The sequence below is a fragment of the Leptonotus elevatus genome, chromosome 15 (assembly GCF_054856555.1).
Source record: "Leptonotus elevatus isolate MCC_2025b chromosome 15, RoL_Lele_1.0, whole genome shotgun sequence".
NCBI lineage: Eukaryota > Metazoa > Chordata > Actinopteri > Syngnathiformes > Syngnathidae > Leptonotus > Leptonotus elevatus.
This window is the reverse complement of record NC_141253.1, coordinates 13595409-13617125: the sequence shown is the minus strand read 5'-3', so window position 1 is coordinate 13617125 and position 21717 is coordinate 13595409. Positions and strand designations below refer to the sequence as shown.

The 21717-nt window shown below is 37.8% G+C and overlaps 1 protein-coding gene across 5 annotated transcripts in view; it reads left to right on the top strand.

The window, feature by feature from the left end:
- strbp (spermatid perinuclear RNA binding protein) overlaps window positions 1-21717 on the top strand; it is an 89059-nt gene that overhangs the window by 17484 nt on the left and 49858 nt on the right. For all 5 annotated transcript variants that reach the window (XM_086096533.1, XM_086096535.1, XM_086096532.1 and 2 more), the window contains one exon: window positions 12137-12175. The gene's annotated coding sequence lies outside the window, so the exon portion shown is untranslated. The remainder of the gene's footprint in view (window positions 1-12136; window positions 12176-21717) is intronic.

The window sequence follows — 21717 nt, the reverse complement described above, 5'->3', positions numbered from 1 at the left end:
TGCCAGATTGAGACGGAAAGGAAGCTGTTTATATTTAGACTCGGTTCATGAATACGTCTTGTATATGTCTGTAACACACACGCTAAAAGAGCTTGCCAAATGAGATGCAAAATCACAGCAGTTTATAACCTAACATTTTAATTACTGCTCAGAATTGCTGACCAACACCTTTTTAATGGTTTATGAGTTCACCTTATTACTGCTTTGTTGGCTGGCATAACAGGAAACAACTCCTCAGACACACAACTGTATCCGAATTATGAGCGTGCTTATAACGCTTATAAACCACGTTTTGTTCATCATGTCAATAATGTACATCAAGGTAATCATGATTTTTTGTTGTTGTAATTGATAATATACTGTAACTAAGTATAAGTATATATTCCTCCCCAAATTGGATAGTGATACTCCTCCATTAGGTAGCAATCATCACATAATTCTGAAAACTAATTGTTTCTGTATTTCACGTGTCGGCTACAAAATCCTCCGTGCCGCATACAGCAACACATTTTTCTCATAATTTGCTCTGTAAAGTTGAGCTTTACATGTGTTCTGCCGGCGGCGTTTAATGTGGTAAAAATGTCTGCCACAGCACACAGATGTCATTTTAAAGGTAATTTCTGGCCATATTTGTACGGATTTAACAGATATTTAAAAAACAACAACACATTTTTGTATTGCCTTTGAACAACGCACACACATTATTTAGTCCTGAAGAACAGATTATTTACTTTTTATTAAAAAGCTCCACGCAGCTGAGGTTTTTCAAAGACTTGTCGACAGACTTTTTATTTTTTTGGTGTGTCGTATAATGTCCAAAATTCTCTCAGGTTTTCAAACTTTATTTAACAATAGAACATGTCTACTAGTACAAATGTTATTGTCTTACGCGGGTTGATTTAATTTCATGCTGTGACAGAAGTGAATGTGACTTACTTACTCGCATACACAAGAAATATATTCATTCATGCAGTCTCCTGGGCTTTGTATAGACGAGCGCTGACTTTTCAACGTAATATATGTGCAAATATACGGAATATGGACGCAAATCCTCAGTGACGAACGGTTGCCATTCAGCATATCATTTGCTTTGCCCTCTCTGAGTTGTGTGGAAGATTTGATTCAACTTGCTCGATGTTTCTGTTTTTCTTGCTCTTCTGCAGCAGAAACATGAATATTATTCGTTATGTTAATCACCATCTCACAATACAGTATACATTTTTTCCATAACTTGCTCACTCGACAGCATTCTTTTTTTTTTTTTGGTGCTATATTGACTCCCAACTAATCAATGAGTGAACTAATTGATTTAGAAAAAAAACCTAAATATGCATCACAATACATGTAAGATTATTTCTCCCCAAACTAGAAGGTGTATTGTTTAAAAAATATCAAGGTGTGGACCAAGTGGCACCACTTTGGGTGGGGGGAAGGGAGGTTGCGCTTATCTATTGAAGTAAATGCCGTATCCAGTGATTTTAATCCTCAACTCAATATAGAGCACTTAAACATATTGAGGATTTTGAGACAAATTGATTAATTGAGAAGTGGGTTTCAAAGGCTTGGTTTACACTGCAGGTCCAAGTGCCCAGTTTGGATTTAATGGTAATTTACACACATTGGATATGACGGTGTTTTCATTCATGGATCATATGAAATACACCAAATGGACCATATTTAAATGTGTATGCGTTTTTTTCTGTATTTTGATGACATCAAGCTCACATTGACAGGTTATAACATTCAGTCTTGCCGTTTGCTGCGTAATTGTTGTATATGTGATTTAGATTTTTTATTTTTTTGTCTGACTCCAATCTAGGGATCATGATTGTAGCTCTTGAGAGAAAGGAAGAAAACATTTTTTTGCCACTCGAATCATGAAGTGTAAATCTTGCCCCAAAGATGCTAAATGTGGTTGTGCACTTAAATGGTTCCTTTTCCTTCCTACATCAAGTTTGGAATATATTGTGCAGGATTTTAGACGGGGAAAAACGGGAGCAGTGCATAAGAAAGCCGAGCGAGCTGATTTGAGGGCGGTGAAAACAAAGCAGCTAGAAATGGAGGGAAGCGGAATTAGATGGCTCGATAATAAACCACTGGGATTGCAAGATGTCTGAACCTGAACATGTAATGGCTGTATGCCGCCTCTCAGCTTTTCATGTTGTAGGAGACTGACGTGTTTTGCGTTGATGGCACAGACAAAATCAATGCGATACCGCTTTCCACCCTCTCTCTCCGTGGGAATTGTGTGACCCAGTTAGCTCCTCCAGCAGGCAGCAGCAGAGTTATTTTTACATATTAACAGGAGACAATACTTTGTCCTCTACTCGTCCTCCTCCTCCCGTCTCTCTGCTTCCCTTTGCTCTTTATCTTCCATCTGAGCTGTTCCCATCCTTTAAACTTTCTCTGTTGACTTCAAGACCACCTTCTTTCAAGATTCATCAGCTCCTTGCCCCCGTTGATAGCTCAATATTTTGCTAAATGAGGTAAATGACAAATGCTCGACCAAGCAGACCATAAATGAATGGACTGCTGATTTCTATTCGGTTGACTTGTGTCATTTGGACCGAGGATTATTGCTAGGATTGTTTTTCGGTTGAGTAAACTGCATCAGAAGAGACTAAAGAATAACGGCAAGATGTTTGTTTGCAGGTGGCTTTTTCAGCTACTCTTGCAATTTGGTTAGAAATCACTGATTCACTGGTCAACTAATTTAGTGCCTAAGAAGGCAAAAACATTTTGCAAGTGTCCTGTTTTGACTACATTGGTTCAGTCCCTTCTCTGTAACTTTGTGATTGTGAGAAAGAATGGTTATCCTGAAGTCAGCTGGGAGAGGCTCCAGCTATCGGCAACCCTGAACAGGATAAGCCAAGTAGTATAAAAAAAACACAATTCAGCTCCGCTTATCTTGACCTTGACTCAGTGTTTCAGGCAGTGTAGTCTGGTCTTTGCTTGAAAATGGTGGATCTTAGCAAGCAGTCAGTCAATTTGTCATCATGTAGTACCTGCAAGTCACCTAAGATGGTAACAGGATGCGCTCATGCCAATGAGAATTTTCAATAAAGGGTCAATAAAATGTAACATATGCATTTCACTTTTTAGCAGCATTAAAATTAAAGCATAAACATTAAAGTGTGTACTCATTCTTAACTTGGATTTTTATTTTTAGTTGTACCTTATGTTGAACCGGGCCAGGGTATTGATGCTCGTACCACTTTCCTATCACAATATTTGGTCTCAAGGGATATGCTGAGTAGGGCTGGGAATCTTTGACTCACGATTCGATTCGATTCCGATTTTTTTGGGTCTGCGATTTGATTCAGAATCGATTATCGATTCAGAATGATTTTAGATTTTAAACTTATTTGATTGACTATGATTTCTGCTTCAATTTATAGATATGCAAAGAATTGTCATGATCTACTCCAGTCTGACTCGCTAATGCCAATTAGCGCGCTACTAGTGGCACTTTTATCACTCAAAAGAACGACTATTCATACAAAACGCTTCAGGAATGTATACAGAGAAGCATCTTAACATACTACACTGCAAAAAAAAAAACTTATATTGGAATAACTTGATCATGACTTTTTGCTTCTATGTGGCTACAACTTAACAGTGTATCAGAATGAGCGGAACCACACTGCCCCTAAGTGGCCAAATCGTGTACAACATGAACAGTGCTCCCAATAAAAGCACACACAAACAAGGGCAAGAAAGTATAAAATGGATTTTGGGACATTTAAAATCGATTCTGAATCATACTAAATGAGAATCGCGATTCTTATGAGAATTAATTTTTTTGGGCACACCCCTAATGCTGAGGTCTTGCTGTTGCTACTTTGTGCTACAAGATGTGCTACTTTACAGGCACATTTTCCCGGAACATTCACGTCTCTGGGTTTCCCTTTTTGAAGGTTTTAGCCAGATCAGACTGCTGCCACTTGCTAGTAAGAAGAGTCCGAACGATTGAAGAAGTGATTAATCTTTACTTGTTAAAGTGCATGACTTTCATAGATCTTTGCAATGCTCTAATTTAGATTGATTAAGTCTAAGTGTGGATGTGCAGGAGTCGGACAATTGTTGAATTGATTTAAGATTCTCTAATTTGCTCTGTATCAATTGAGACACATTAAGATATTACCCTCTGGTCTGCCGCAAGTCAATACACTATAGGTTACTGTATTGATCATTCGTTATTTATATTCCAGCGACAGCCGGCACGTTTTAAATAATGGCTTTCTTTTCTTTCTTTTTTTTTGTATCTAGTCTTTTATTTGGAACGTTCCCTCTCCTCTCCTCTCCTGAGAAGAGAGTGTAGTTGCAGGTGTCGACAGGTCGTCTATTCCCCTCCTAATGATGATGGATGGCCTGACTGCAGAGAGCAAGAATGCAGGCAGAAGCTGAGCGATTCGGGGAGATTAAGAAATAGCAACGTAAGAGCGAACTGCGTTTATATTTGTCTGCTGCCGGGCAGGTGGTGGGAGTTTTACTGATCTGTTGATCCTTAAATGTTTATATCGTTCTTGTCATCTGCCTGATGGTGTGCACGTGTGGAGAGAGGAAGACACTGCTTCGTGCGCAGCCACCTGAGGGGTGGTCCGAATTTACGTATCATGGAGATTTCATGAGACGTGAATCCCTTAGATGTCCATTTTGAAAATATGTCACACTTTGTGAAATTAACTTGGATCCGGAAGTTATCTTCAGTAACGCGTGCACGGCTCAATTATAGGCTCCTTTAAAAAAAAAAAGAAAAAAAAAAAAAAGCATATTTTTGCCTTCACTTTTATAAATCCAATACAAGCAATTTAATCAGAAGTGTGCTCATAATGGAATGCTTAGAAAACTTGAGTTGACCAGGTTGTCAGACCTGAATTTAAAAAAACACATCTCTCAGAGAATAGACTTCAAGATACAGTGTCCTGTTGTTTATAAAGCTCTTAATGGTTTAGACTCAAAATACATTCGAGAGTATCACTTTTTAAGTGTTATATTTTCGCTCCACCTTTGTGCTATAACTTTAACCTTGTTTTTATCTCTTGTGGCTTTTATTTGCCGTTTTTCTCCCTACTTTTCAGATTCTTCTAAAATGTATCCTTTTTTCTTTTTTTTGTATTCTCTGTGTGAAGCATTTTGATGGCCTTGTTTCTGAAATGTCCCAAACAAATATACGCGTCTTGCCTTGCCTTACAAGCGTAAATCAATTAATAATTGTGTTGATTGTGTGGAAGAGTTGTTATGTTCATTGTGTCTTCAAGCAATTGAACCAACAATTGCAGTCTTGGCTGCAATCAACAGAGGTGGTGTTAATTAAAAAAAAAACAAAAAAAAACAGTCAAACATCACACCAGCAATAGGAAACTAAGCTATGACACAACTCTGACATGGAAAAAGGAGCACTTTTCTCCGGTCTGTTTTAATAGCAACCATTTCAATCATTAACTTACTTATATGGACATTTAACTAGTCACTTAGAAAGCTGTCGGAATGTTAACATAAGTGTAAACATGCACATTACTAATGCTCAATATATTGAAAATATGATTTGTTAATTCTGTTACCATAAAGGGGTTAAAACATATCCGCTTTGAGGGTGGCAATAAGTCCCTGTATCCAGAATGCTTTTTGGAGCATCTCCAAAATTGTTTGTATTATTTGTTGTATTCCTTGATTTCATGAAACAATCCATTAAATTTGATCAATTGATGGTAAGGCTGTGCAATTAAATGAAATTCAATTACAATTTCAGTCATTACACTCCACAATTGAAAATTCGGCATAATCGTAAACAAAAATTAAATATTATTAATACTCATTTTGAGTTGTTCAAATTAATATATTTGCACCTTTTTATTTTATTTTAAAATGATTAATTTAACTCATTCACTGCCATTGACGGCTATAGATGTCAAAAACTCATTTGAACTATTTCTATTAGCTTCACCTTTTTTTGAAAACCTAGAAAAAAATGTATTGTACATTTAGAACAGATATAACATTTTTGATTAACTCGTGAAGTCATGTGATTAATTACAATTAAATTTAAATCGCCTAATGCCCCTAATTAATAAAAAAAAGAAAATATTATTAAAAAAATTAGGAGTGTCAGACGATTACTTTTTTAAATTGTAATTAATCTCATGACTTCACGATTAATCACAAATTCTATATCTGTTCTAAATGTACAATAAATAAAAAAATTCTAGGTTTTCATTCTCTTGTCAACAAAAGTGGGGAAAATAACATGAAACCAATAGAAATAGTTCAAATGAATTTTTGACGTCAATGGCAGTGAATGAGTTAATAAATCTTGTTTGGTCCAAGAAGAACTTACAATAATTATAGTGTTTCAAAGAAATGCATTTGTCTTAACGTTTTTACATGTTTAAACATTTTTCTTGTTTTGTACCAAAAAACCAAGTGATTGTCCTAATCGTGATTTCAATTATTACCAAATGAATCACGATTACTATTTTCTTCATAATCGAGCAGCCCTATTTGAAGGATTATTTATGTGGTCCTGGTAACAATGCACACAAGCATATACTGTAGTCCTGTTTTGCTGATTGAAAATGATCGCTGTGCATGCCTTTGCCCAGCAAAAGAAATCAGATTGTTGGTGTTGAATGGGATGACACTTTATTTTGTCTAAAGCCTCCATTCTCTGGTATCTGTCACCCTGCTGTCTGAGGCATCAAATAGCGGTGTGAATATAGGCTTGACAGATAGGAAGTGTGAGCCCCTTCACCCCCGTCACAGCACACGCGCACGCATGCTGACACCATGGTAAAGTCTCACCCTTCCCAAAGTGAAGGCTGTAGCTATGGCAACCATGAATGAGGGGAAATGATTGGGCTCGGTTCAAATTTGTTAAGTATGAAGCCGGGGTCCGACTATATGCATACATACACTATATATGTTCAGGACAGAGGTCTTATTGAAGCCCGTGGTTCAACTTGCTTCCATGAATGTATCCCATTTAATTGGCCCACACCTTTTGTGCAGGTGCTAACAAAGTGGGTTTGGAAACAGTGATGTCTTTGTAATTGCCAAATCTCAACTGGGGCTCACTGATGAATGATGCATTTGTGTCTCGTGGTCAGAGCTATGTCTGATTTTAGAGTCCCAGCTAAAGTGGCACACCCATCAGCTGGTTGCTTCTTCGGTAACTGATATGTGCAATACTCTTGGCACCCGTGCGTTGGAGGGCCAACCGCAGTGGGTGGAGAGTGGAGACACACACTTTGTTGATGGGTCGACACCACTCGACAGCAATGGGAATAGGAATAGCACGGAAAGGAACTTTCCAAGTTCTTCTTCTGGTGATAAACAGTCAAATGCCAAGAAGAAGAAAAATTGGAAGAGATCCCCAAACTGCTCCAAGTATGTTCTAGGATCTAGATGCAGATTGCTTGAGTGGGAGGAAGCGGACTAAAGCTTCCTGACCCACATGAAGAACAACAAGCTGATAGTGGAAAGTCCCAGACACCTCACAGCAATTCTTAATTGTGTAATTTTTTTTTTTTTTTTTTTTAACCTGTGTATTCTACATACTCTACAACACAGACAAATGTGTGATATGTAGCTGTAATTTAATAGCAGATTATTGGAGTTACTCTTGCATGTACATTTTGCATAATTACTCTTACTGTGTATGAATATTAAGAAGGATTATCATTTTGATTTGCATTTTACTTAGGGAATCAAACTAACATAAACACGAATGGATTAATGTGTTATTTTAAAAGGATGATATAATCTCTCATTCAAATTAGAGTGATAGATGGATGGGTAGAGAGATAGGTTTAGTGTACTCAAATAGATGCTGTACCACTAACGAATCATGTCGCTGACTTGAATAAATAAACTTGCACCTCAAGTAGACATTTCAATTTTGTGGCACTAAATAAAACTAGGGCTGGGTTTAAAAAAATCTAATAATCGATATTGAATCAATTTTCCTTTTTGAGCCTGATATCGATTAATGAAACCATGAATCCATTATTTTAGTATTTCTTTTTTCCATAAGTTCATAAGTAAACATAATTTTTTAAAGGCCTTTTTTTTTTTTGTATCTTACAGTTTTCTTGAAATTTACAATTATGAAAATATTCTGATCTCATCCTTGCTGAATCAAGGAGCTTGAAACCGATCACTTTTGGAACTAGGCTCCAGAGTGGAAAGATTTCAAAACGCACGGATAGCCCAGCCCTTGCAAGCCGTTGAAGCGACAGAGCGGCCATTTTACTCCTCCCATCTCGCAAGCAGACTATCATATAAACGATGCGTATATGTACAGATTAGACATGTACAGCTCGTAGGCTATTATATATATATATATATATATATATATATATATATATATATATATATATATATATATATATATATATATATATATATATATATTAGGGGCATACATCTCTCCAATCAAGTCGATTTGATAAAAAAGACGATTTTAAAATGGAACGATTCGATTCAGTAGGATTACGATACGGCTCGATTCGGTGCAACAATTATTTTATTACTCTACAACTAGCCAAATTAAATTATAATTTTTTTGGTACTCCATTAATTGTTTGAATATCTTGTTTAATTTAAAATGATCTGCAAACATCTGCTTTTATTTTGGAAAGCAGTGATCCACATTTTGCATATGTAATGCCTCTGACATGATACAGACCAAATTAGTAAGTATCAGTCTTTTAAAATGCTATTTTAACATGCATCTACCTAATAAAATACAACACTTGTAAGTATTGATGGGCGAGTACCGATACCAGGTATCTGTGCCAATACCAGCCTTATTTTAAGGTCCTTTAATGTTTAGTCAATGTTGTTTTGTGAACATTTATTTGAATATGATTTTCAATCAATATTTTTCATTACATTCGAATGTATTCATCACACAGTACACTTATTTTCCTACATTCAAGCACAGTGTTAATGTCTGTTGCACTGGCCTACAATAATAAATACTAGTTTATTGTAGGTATTTATTCTCTACCTCGTTTTTAAGAACATTCAGCTCCACAATGTTATTGTACTATGATGGTGGTACAGTGACATTTTTATTTATTTATTTTATTTTTATTTATTTATTTATTTATTTATTTTTGTGTCTGTATACAGGTAGTTATTTTCTTCATGCAATTTTAATACATATAATAACAATAACGTTTTGTCATGATTACTGCATTACAACTACAGTTGCAACTGTAATACCATTAAGACGACAATCAATGACAGTTGCGTTACGTAAATCAGTTTATATGGGGAACTATGTGCCCTCGACGACACCAGAAAATAAAATGAAAAGGGTTCCAAAACCATTCACGACCACGTACCTGTGGACCTTCGTGCTCCTCATCCCTCCGCGATCCTGGCTGACTTCGTCTATGCGTCTATGATTATCCTTCTTTTACAGAATACGTTACATTTTGGAGCAGAAACCGATACCACAATATTCCCGTTTTCATCCCTCCTCAGGTCGCGACAGAACAGCTTGTTTGCTAATATTCGCTAGCAGCAGCATGCAGCGCCGGCATATATAAACAATGCGTCATTGGCTTGGAGCGATGTTGTGAATGAACTCTAACCAATCACGAGAGTCACTGGCCGCATCGAGGATTACTATATGCAAATTGCATACGGCCATGTTCCCCCCCCCCCCCCCCTCGTCATTGGCGACGTGGCGAACGGGGAGCACACACCCTGTATTTCAGCAAGTGTACCTGCAATATGAAATCGATTTATAATGTTATGACTGGGCCATTGGCCGGTTCAAGCTATTTTTAGACCGATTCATTAGACCGTGTGCCAGTACACTCGCACCGTTCAAATCAAAACCGGATTTCCGGTTCATACCGGTTTTTGTTACACCCCTAATGTGTGTGTATGTGTGTGTGTATATATATATATATAATATATGAATTTCGATACTGTACATTTATAGGATCGTATGCTGAGAAACGTTTCTTGGGAGGAATAATATGGCGTCCCCGCCTGTACAGGTCATCGGCCACCTTAATGGTGGAAATAGTTTTGAATTTAATCAACCTGGTCTCGTTGTTTTTTTTTTTATCACAAAACCCTGCTGTTTGAACAGGGCTGTGTAGACTTCTTTCATCCACTGTATATGGAAAAAAGGCAATGTATACATAGAATACATTTTGTCGCCAGTGAAAATGAATTGGCCACTCTATTTAAACTCTAATACGGATAGCGACTCAGAGATGGAGAGTCATCAGGCTTCTCTCAAGGCTTGCTTGCCTCTTTTCATTAATAAGCAGGCAGCATATGGTGGAAGAAAGCCTCAGCTTGGAATGACAATAAACAATGCTTGATGCTTCTACAGTTTTTGGCTTGAAAAATACTCGAACACGACCAGTGTGCTCCAGTTTGCGTTTTGTCCTCAGAGTCAAATCTTCGCACCACTCGTCGATGAGAGATGTTTTTCTAATTTTTTTTAAATATAGTTCCTCCTTAAATTCTGCATTGCTTCATAGTGTGACAGCCAAGTTCCCTTTCCTCTTGATCAATAATGAATTACAAATCAGGATGAAGGTTTGTTAAATTAAACACTGCTGCTTTTTCTTTCTCAAGGGCACGATGTTAAAATTAGGACAGGTCTGCCTTTGCCAAAAGGCGTCGAGTTGTGCATAATGTTTTACTTCCTCCGCAGAAATTGGTGTCACTTAAATTTGTTATATAAAGCAACCTGTATTAATCTAACAGCAGTTACAGCCAGGTTTTATGAAAGTACTACCAGGGTAGAATTTTTATATTGCAGCGTTAAACATAACTAAAGGCTAGAAACCAGTTTAACTCACCATAATAATAAGTCCATTATGCCCAACCAACACCCACTTCAGACATGCTCCTTTTAACAAGGTGTGAGTGCTTGAAATAACACACCACATTTGTCCTGCTCTCTTGGCAGCGTAGTTTCATGTTTGTGCGTGCGTGCCCGTTCCTTGCACTTGTGGTTGTCAAGTTGTGAGGTGTGTGTAACTGCATATTATCTCTGCGGGTAATGCTTTCTATCATACAGTTGTGTCGATCTATTTGAATTGTTTTGGTTGTTTAGGCGTCTGTCACACTCTAACCAGGGTTGTTCTTCTATTGATTTCAATAATGTTAATACTAAGAAAGGTTTTCTAATGATAGTGTATTTTTTTATTTAATTGCTCGGTGTGGGGTGGATGGGGGGCGGGGGGGGGGGGGGTCGTGGGGGTAGCGGGGGCTGTGGACCGGTGGGGTGCCTGGCGGGCCTGCAGTGCCCCGTCCTGCTGCGTTGGGTTGGGGGCGCGGGCCGTGTTGGCGTGGGGGGCGCTCCTGCTCCTGGGTTTGCTCGGGGGGGTCGTCCTTTGGCGCTGCCGCGGCCTGGGGGGCCCTGAGGTGTTGCGCTTGCTCTGTCCTGGCAGGGGTCGACGGCTCCCCTCTTTGGTAGAGATTTTCATGCATGCCAGATCCACCACACCAGCATCTATCGAAACTCAGACGCAATCTGCTTCTTCCTCAGGTTATTGAATCGGTGGAGGCTGGTGTCTGTGGATCTCACTCTGCTTCGTTTGTCTTTCCTTCCTTTCCTCAGTCTCTCCTTTGGTCTCTTGAGGTCTCCCTGATTTTTTGGATTTGTTGGAATTTAGATGTTTCTGGGGTTGGTGAAGAACTCTGGTTGGTGGGTGGTGTCTGGTCGGTGCTGGATTTCACTTTCCTTTGTTTTCTTTGGTCCTTCCTCGGGTCTCCTGACGGCGGTGTTCGGTTTAAGTGAACGGTATGGGATTTTTTTTAATAGGTTTTTGGTGAACTAACGAATGCACACACACACACACACACATACACATATACATACACATATACATACACATTCAAAAAAAAAAAAAGAGCAATGATGATGACATTACCGAATGAACAATACTGAGCTATTTAAGAAAAAGAAAAAAAGCCAACTACTGCCTTGGCATACTCTGCCTCTCCTATCTTGCACTGTTGCATAATTTTTCATGTGAAAATCCCAGTCCTGTCCTGTTAATGAAACTATAATTCTTGCGTTTACTTTGGTTTTATATGTGGACATACATTTTTTTCTGAATGTGATTCATAATATTGCCTTTTGTTTTTTTCTTAGATACCAGACCTTGAACCGGACTCCTGAGGGAACGTGGAGGTGAGTAAGATAATCATTAATCAAATCAATCCTTTGTATTGTATCAATTTTTTCCTACAAACTGTAGGGGCCTGTTAGTGCCTCGTCTTTCATAAAATTCCTGACATCAAGAAAACAAGACTTGCCCTGTTGTGGGAGTTTGCTTCTCACCACTGCTGAGTCCAAGATCCACCAACTGAGTGCAAATGTGCGCGTTTGCTCTTGTGTTTCTGATTTCCATCCAAAGTTCAAGTGGAAGGTATCAAAAGAATTCCTCTGGGGGTGTTATGCTGAGGCTTTTAGCAATGATATGCTAAAAACTCTGCTAATGGAGAATAATATGTGTGCCCGGCAAATTTGAGATTGACAGCTTGGGGAGAAGTCAAGCGCCGAGAACTGTTTTCACACATGCAGTCACAAGTACATGAAGTCTTTACCTCGGTGTGAAATTTGGACGCCAACAAAGATCTTCTTTCTTCGCTGTGATCTCTAACCTGCTTCGCTTCGAGGTTCCAACCATGCTGAACCTCCCGAATAAGCTACCTATTAAAGCTCTACATAAATAATACACAATGCCGTATATTGGAATGCCTGGCGACCTATACATGAATAAATGTCCATTTACAATGTCCATGAATAATGTGATATTATAGAAGTTATTGTTAACAACAGCTAGAATAGTCATCAGCATCGTATGCAGCCACAATTGATGACCCCATTCCTTCGTATGAGTTTAAAGACATATTTGAAGTTGTTGTAAATTGTTTTATCACTATAGGGTCCTTACATTCTCTCCATGCTACGGTAAAATACTTGTAGATGGAAAGTAGCTTTCATGGTACTCAGCCGGCAACCTTCCCCACTCGCATCTCAGTGGGGGTGTTTGTTGGTCTGCGTGTGTGTGTTTATGTGTAAATAATTGATTACTGCAGAGGTTTAGTGGATTCCTGGTATTAGTGAGCCAGACGCTGCATTGCTTCGTTCATGTGTGTTGAGTTGCACTGTTTTTACTCGGCTGTACTATTAAGTCTTGTTTGGATGGCACCATCTAATTTGGATTTATTTATAGCATGGGGAATGCGGTGTAAATATATTGAGTTACCATAACTCATTATATCATTAAATAACACTGTACAAGCCTTAAAACTTTTTTCTTTGAAAAGCAGTTTTGCTAATCAATGACTTCATTTGGGGAGCCACTTTCTAATTTTGTGGATTTTTTGTATGTGCAGATTATTCAATTTAAACAATTCATACTCATTCTTGGTCATAGATGTCGAAATTAACTGCATTTTACCAACTTCTAAATTTCTTTCCACTTCACTGCTCGGCGATTAAATAATGGCTTCTTTTTTTTTTGCATGCGTTTATTTTAGCAAGCATTAAATTTAGAAGGAGTCACATGATAATATGATATGAAGATTTGGCCCAAAAATTAAATAAGCTGCTGTTACCCCACAATAAATGTACAAACCCAATTAACTCACCCCCCCCCCCCCCCCCCCCCCAGCCATTTTCACTGAAGCAACCCTCCTTTGTGGTTGTTTTACTGGATTTTGATATTGCCTTCTATTGCTATAATCAGGGGGATTTTTTTTCTATCCATTTTTGTTTTGCAGCAATTATCATTAGAATTTAGCTCATTTTCATCATTATTCACAAATCTGTTTAAAACAGTGGGGAAACCAGCTTGTTTGCAACATGGCCCTGGTTGATCTCTTATACTCTCCTGCCACCTGCTGGCCGTTTTTGTAACAACTACCATTGCTTCAAGCATTCTCTTCAGTTCAGAGGCTGCATCGAAGCCTTCTGTATGCTCTAGCATAAAAAACAAAAAACATTAAAAAAAAAGTATAAATACGTCTTTGGGAGCATGGTAATATTTAAAATACTGTAGTGTATTTATAAGTTTTTAGGAGCAAATGAGTTAAATACAGACACTTGCTAGTACACAGCACACTGAAAAGAACTATTGAACCTAAGTAGCTTCACATTCAAATTGCAGTTGCATGCGTATGATCGTAAGCTTATTCCGTACAGTCGCTCTTTTTCCGTGCCATGCTTGGTTTGCACTTCTTTTTCCTCACCCTCCCTTGTCTTCACAGTAATGGCCATCTTTCACTAAATGCCTTTATTGCTCCACTTAAGTTCAAACTTCTCCTTCTTCTTCTTCTTTGTCATGTCTTTTCTGTCTTTCTATCCCCTTCGCCGCAGTGTCCTTGAAGAAGCTGTGACTTTGCCGGAGAGCGCAGCAGTGAGCATCGCTCCTTCGACAGACACAAATGCACGCACACACATGCAAGCATAACCCTCAAAATTCTATAAATAATTCATCATCATTATAGTCTGCTTTGACTTATTGCAAATATTGTTACAAATATTGCAGAGTAAACCTACATCTATTTACTGTGCCAAACACAAGTTTAACCCGCATATTTTCCCACTTCTGGCAAAACAAATATACTCCAAATAGAGCATAACTTATTCACTCAGTACAGGGTCATCCAAAAATAAGTGCCTTCCCTTAAAAAGTGATGAGGTTTTAACGAATAGTGTCCACTGTCCATCCTTCTAACGGACGGCGAGTCGCAATTAGCCCCAATCATCCACTTAAGACAAATAAACTCCTCCCTCAAAATACAGCTGTCATTATCCGTGGGTGTAAACGTATACATACATTTAAGAGTTAACTGCTGAGACTTTTTGAACTTTGTTGCTTACCAAAACAGCAGCACCTATGTACGTAAACGGTCTCTCTGTTGGGCCTTGAGGCTGACTGTGATGTAAACAAGTTGCATTTAATGCACAGTATTAAATATGATCTTACATTATGTAGACTCATTATCTTTTAATGACAGTAATTATTACAGTAGATGCTGTTGTGAACACTCTACATTGTTATGTGTCAATTTCTCGCCATTTCTCCTTAATAGTACGTTTTATGTTAAACTACACATTCACTTGACATAAATTGGTAGCTTTGTCTAATATTACTCCAAAAATGAATTGACAATAAAGGCCTCCTACTTAATAGATTTAACCATAAACATTTCGCAGTTGAGTACATTATGGCTGCTGACCACTATTTAAAATACGGTATGGAATAAATTAAATCATTATAACAGTAACAATTGTCAATAGACCACTTAACGTTTTCCTGATCAGCTATGTGGGAAACTAATGATTGATGAGGACTAATGATCATTTTCATTTTTGATGGAATGATGAATTCTTCTAGGATTGGTTTATTGTGTACACTTATGTTGTTTGTAATGCTTTGCTTATGTGATTCTTGACATGTCTGGAATGAATGAAAGGAAGAAAGAACTATGTTATGATTCAGGCTGAATTTTCAAATGGCTGATTTTTCTTTTTTGTTTGTTTGAAAAACACAGCATAGTTATTTGTGTCCTATCTTGTGTCATATTTAACGACTAAAATTAAAATTGATTGAGAATTTGGGAGAGCTGAGGTTCTTTCAGTTATTTCAAAGTCCGTGCTCAATTGACTGTAATGTTATGATTGATTGAGCAGCCCTGTCCCAAGATGGCCGCCGTGTGCTGACGTTACTTCGCACTTGAGCCATCTAGTGTTCTTATAGATATCTATGATGGTCGCCCCTTGTCACTTTGTGGCAACTGCCCCAACTCAGGAAAGATTTTGATACCCGTGACTTTTCTGCCATTTTCTCATGGATGCAGTGTTTTCAGGGTTTTCTATTCTGCCACAAGTCATTTATAGTAACTGCTTATATAAAGAATAAGCCTACAATTGATCTAAATGCAAAGTGTAAAGTAATCTGTCTTCAGTAAAGAACACTTTACTTTTACAGTCCATAGTCAGGTTTCCTTCCAAATGTTTCGAAATAATTAAGCACATTTTGTGAAAATGCGCAAAACGGACATGCGACTTATGCCCATTTACATCTGTTCTTCTTTTGCGAATATTGAGAGGGGACTCCGCTGCTGTAAGCGTAGCGTTTCTTTGCTGTTTTCCATCTAAAATAGAATTCATATTTGTGTCTTTTAGTTAATTCCAAAAATATTTCGGTTTCATCGTCCCCCCCCAAATACCTTATTTATCGTCCGACATTGCTGTGTGACGTAATATCCGGTCAAACGTGCAACGTGCACCCGGTATTGTCAGCGTTTATTCGCAAAACCTGTTTCCATTGTCAAAATTCACATTTTCCTTTTTTTGATACACTTCAAAATGCACACCCTTCAAGCGTAATTTTATTAATTTTTTTTGCAAATTTTGGGCCCTTTTTCGAATTTATAGCGTTTCCATTCATTTTTATTTTCGCATTTCTTTAAAATTCAACAAAAAATGGGTGGTTGGAAACTAAGGATGCACGATAATGCTATTTTCAATCGATACGATAAACCAATAATTTAGAAAGTGTCGATGTCGATAACTGATAAGTACGCCGATAATTGTTTGCAACATTTATTTAAATACAATTACACTTTTGAATCCTACTATAAGTCTAACATGTACAAATACATTGAAACATTGTGTAAAGCATCATGAAGCAAAATTGTATTGATATGTCTGCTTCAAAGACAACCAGTAAATCATTTTGAGTTTGTTTAAAAAATGCAACAAAAAACTGCGAGGGTAACATTTTGAACTACAAGAAGTGATCAGTGATCATGTGCGCAGTAAATTATCTCTATATATATTAAGATTTTTATGCAGTCTGGTTCGGTTTTGGGAGGCAAAAAGGAAGGTCAGCTAGACAAGAAAGCAAGCAGTCCGTTCCGAACAGGCTTATCAGTCAAGGTCACTTTTATATTGCTTCATGTACAAGAAGAGAAAACCCCAAAATACAGGTGTCCACAATACAGTATAAATTTATGTTAATATGTGTTAAATATTTGTTTCCCCCTTATAACAGGACAGTAAAAAAAGCCCACACTGGCAACTGCCATGTTTCCATGATTCATCGTCTGTGAACATGAGGTTGCGCGCATTATGACATCACAAATATAGGAGAGGGGAGGGTTTGAAGAGTTGGGCACAACTTGAGCAACAACCACAATAGATGGACTAACGTGGCTTGTCTAATTATTAGATGGATTTCTTTATTATCTGTATGACGTTAAATTGGTTGATAATTGCCAATAATGAATAGAAACCTCACTAATGTCAATCAAAATCATTACTTTTGCACTATTGCAAGCAAACATGGTCCCGTTCTCATGAAATAAAATGCACACATATATTAAATAAAACTTGCCCAACGCACTCTAGGTAGGTTTGCTAGCATGGAAAAGCGATGCCGTTCTGAAGCCCCGTTTCCCATTTAAGTCAGGCATTCACTAATCTTGGATGAGGACATCCTATTGTCAGCTTTTCCATAGCTTTTAAAATATAGATGAAGTCTTATTGTGTTGTAAGATGAGACGATATAGTCGCTTGATACTGTTTGTTCTCATCCGTCTCCATTAGAGGTCACAAAGCATGCTGTGGGTCACTGCTTTGACTGCCGCCTTGCGTGTTTTCTGTCGCCGGTCAGGTATCGCCTGGTTAAGTCACTGATGTGCCGGCCTGAATATTTATTTTCAATAGCATATTTTTTGTGGCCTGTGTCTTTTTAATATGCTGATATGTATGACAGTATCTCAGCGCCCTCTGTCTTTGCGTTATGCTCATCTGAAAAACATGCTGCCGTAGCCATGGTGACCAATCCCAAGGGGAAAAGTTGAATGAAGCTGAATCTCTTACTGACTCCCTTTTCCCTCCATTGTCCCTTGCACATTTACAATTTGATGCTTCCTTTGTCCCACAAACACACACTCGAGGATCATAAGTGCTTGCAAGTGCTATTTGCCTGGCAAATGTTGCTCTCTTCCAAGATTGCTTAATTGTTCAAGGAAGGAGGTAGATTTTTAACCTTTCTTGCATGCAATTGTTCAGTTGCACGCTAGTGACAAAGATTATGGTAATCTGATTTTTGGCTGTTTAACTCATTGACTCCCAGCCATTTTTACTGAAACACCATTCGCTCCCGGCTGTTTGACTGGATTTTGACTGATTTTGCAAGGCCCACAGAATATTGTGTTCTATTGCTATACAAACATAGAACCTACCAAAAGAAAGATTAGAGTCTCTTTTTTCATCAGGAAAAAAAGTATATTTGAATCTGTTTATGTTTTGCAGCAATTAGCATTAGAATAAGATAAGTTATATAATTTTTCATAAATCTGTTTAAACCAGTGGGGAAATCATCTTGTTTGCAACATGGCCCTAGTTGATCTCTTATACTCTGCTTTTTCTCTCTCTCTCTCTCTCTCTCTCTCTCTCTCTCTCTCTCTCTCTCTCTCTCTCTCTCTCTCTCTGAGAGAGCTCAGTATTGCTCATTCGTTAATCTTATCATCATTACTCTCTCTTTTTTAATTTTTTTTTTTTTGGTGTTGTGTCTTATACTCTGCTGCCGTTGCTTCAAGCATATTTTTCAGTTCAGAGGCTGCATCAAAGCCTTCTGTATGGTCTAGGATAAAAAAAAACGTAAAAAATTTATAAATACGCCTTTGAACGTATTTATACGTTTTGGGGAGCAAATGAGTTAACAGATAGGTGTAAATCTAAGCATAAAAACAAATGTATTGACACCACTTCATTCTAGGCTTTTAATATTCTTCACTACTCTAGAATTCAGTGCAACTCTCCCCACAATTGGCCTTCCTGTCTGTTTCTCAGTGGCTTCATCTTCTCCCAAGACGCAGAGAGAAAGACAGGAAGTCTCTAATGAAATGGCTTCGTGGAGCACACTACCTTAAATTGACCCTGAATGAATAGAGTCACTGATCAGCTGCTGCTAAAGCACGGAGATGCGGTCTCACAAAAAAAAGAAGAAAAAAAAAGAAGCTCAACTGGCTTGTGTATAGTCCACCAAATTTAACCATATATGTATGCTCAGTACTTGATCCAAACCCAATTCCCAATAAAAAAATGTTCAATAAATGCCCATTCCTGTCCCTAATCAACATTAAAAAAAAAAAAAGCTCTTGGCCTTTAATGACATTTTGTGTGATTGTGACGCATGTTAAGACTAAATGAGGGAGACAAATATAGAACCTATTGTAAGTAAAACCGAATGACAGAGAGTCAAAGAGATACATTTTTAAAAGCTATAGTAGACCAATACCATCTTTTCCTTTCATTACCCATCCGTTTTATCTGCTCATCTGCCACCACAGCCACACACCGCTGCTTTTATTAATGAGAATGGTCGGAAAGATAGAGAGAGAATGGAACACCGGGATACCTTACAGTGACGTGTATGTGAGCTCGCCAGCCTGCTTTTGAGTGTTGTGGAGTAAAACCCCCATTAGGGAATTAGTCCACATCTGGACAACCCACACAGTCATGCTCGTACTTAATTTTTCAACTGGCAGGGCTTTGTAATGATGTTGTATACGCATCGTTTTCCATCTTCAGTATTCTCCCAACAATAGTTGAGAATCTCCTTCCGAAAATGTAGTTATTCTAGTTTTTCCAAATATATCTTGCGTTTTTAATCTCTTAATGGACATCTAGTGACAATCAATTCATGCATGTATCTTATCCTTAAAATCCATTTGTTTTCCGGAGCAAGCCCACAAAGTTGTCACATGAGGCTACTTACAACTGGAAAACATTTGTTTCTTTTTCAAATCAATTTGAGTACTTTCATGGGAACATCTTGTTTGGATGCAGCATTTCTACATCTCTGCTATGTAAATATGAAAGTAGAAAGTGCATTGCAGGTGTCCTTGCTTCTATCCGCCATCTGTTTAGTGCAGGGATTCTCAGCTAGTTGGACACTACATTGCGATCTGGGTGGACAGACAAAAAAACAAATAACAAATAACAAATTCAAAAACAAACTTGCAATAGTGCTGTCACTATTGAATATTTTTAGAATCGTTTAATCCATAGGTGACAAACTCCGGTCCTCGAGGGCTCTAGTCCTGCAGGTTTTGGAGGTTTCCCTCTTCCAACACAAGCTGATTCCAATCAGCAGGATTGCTATCAGGCTTATGCAGAGCTTGCTGATGAGCTGATCATATATCAGCTTTATTGGAGAACGGAAAAATCCAAAACCTGCAGGACTGCGGCCCTCCAGGACCAGCGTTTGACATCTATGGTTTAATCTATTGGTTATTCAATCGATTAATCGACTAATCGGATTCATTTTAATTTTGCATGTTAAAGTGTTAAGCATTTTTTCTCCCTGATAACTGTTTATTACCCAGTGATTGGTGTTTATTTCGCACTTCATATTTGTGTAGCGATGAACTCATTGATGGCTATAGACGTAAAAAATTTTTTTATATTAGTTATCTTTTTTTTCACTTTTGTTAAGAAGAGTATGCAAACCTAGAAGGATATTATTGTACATTTAGAACAGATATAAAATTTGTGATTACTCATGAGTTAACTATTGAAGTCATGCGATTAATTATAATTACAAATTTTAATCGCCTGACGCCCCTAATTTTTAATAATTTAATCGCCTGATGCCCCCTAATTTTTAATAATCTTTTCTAGGTTGTCTAGGTTTTCATACTCTTGTTAACAAAAGTGGAAAAAAAGTTAAACTAATAGAAATAGTTAAAAAGATTTTTTGACGTTTATAGCCGTCAATTGCAGTGAATGAGTTAAAAAAGGCGGAGATTGATGTTGTACTATGTTACCAGTTCGGTCATTGTTTTCTAAAGTTAAAAGAGATGTTTTCAAATGTCTTAAAGATAATCAGCCTTCTTTCATGAAGGACTACAGAAATCAGTGAACGATTACTGTATACTGTATGTTTTAGAGGCAGATAAATTAGCCTTATCGCTTACGTTTGAAATCGTGATATTTTACTTAATTTATTTTAATGTACACATTTTAATACGAGGCAGCTGTGGATGAGTGGTTAGCACATCTGCTTTGCAATTCTGACGTTTGCTTCCGTGGGCTTTCTCCGTGTACTTCAGCCTTACCCTACATTCCAAAAACATGCATGTTATGTGAAGACTCTAAACTGTCTGCAGGTGTAAATGTGAGTGTGAATGCCTGTTATTTATATCCTGCGAATGGCTGGTGACCAGTGCAATGTGTATCCAGCCTCGCACCAAAGTCAGCTGGGAAGTGCTCCAGCTCACTCGTGCTCTTAATTGAAAATGGATGGATGTTAAAACAAGTCAAATAGAAAGGGTATCTATAGATGTTTTAGTTCTACATAAATACATGTTCTGTGAAAATGCTCTGAAATCAACATGGTCACGTTTGGGGGAGGGGGTAACCACGGCTCTTTAAAAGTGGGTCAGCACTTCATGACTATTAGGAAATTGCTCTCAGGTGAGGCCAATTGAGAATCTCTTGATGTTGAGGTTGAGGTTAATGGTCATCTAAAATATGTCTGACTACAGTTGTCGTACACATAGTTTGTGTTCCTCTTTTTGTGAGTATACAACAGCCCGGCTTGCTCATTTGAGGGTCTTTGTTTAAGAAAGAAAACTCATACACACACACACACACACACACACACAAAAACAGTTCGACATGCACAGCCAGGTTTGGGGGCGTGG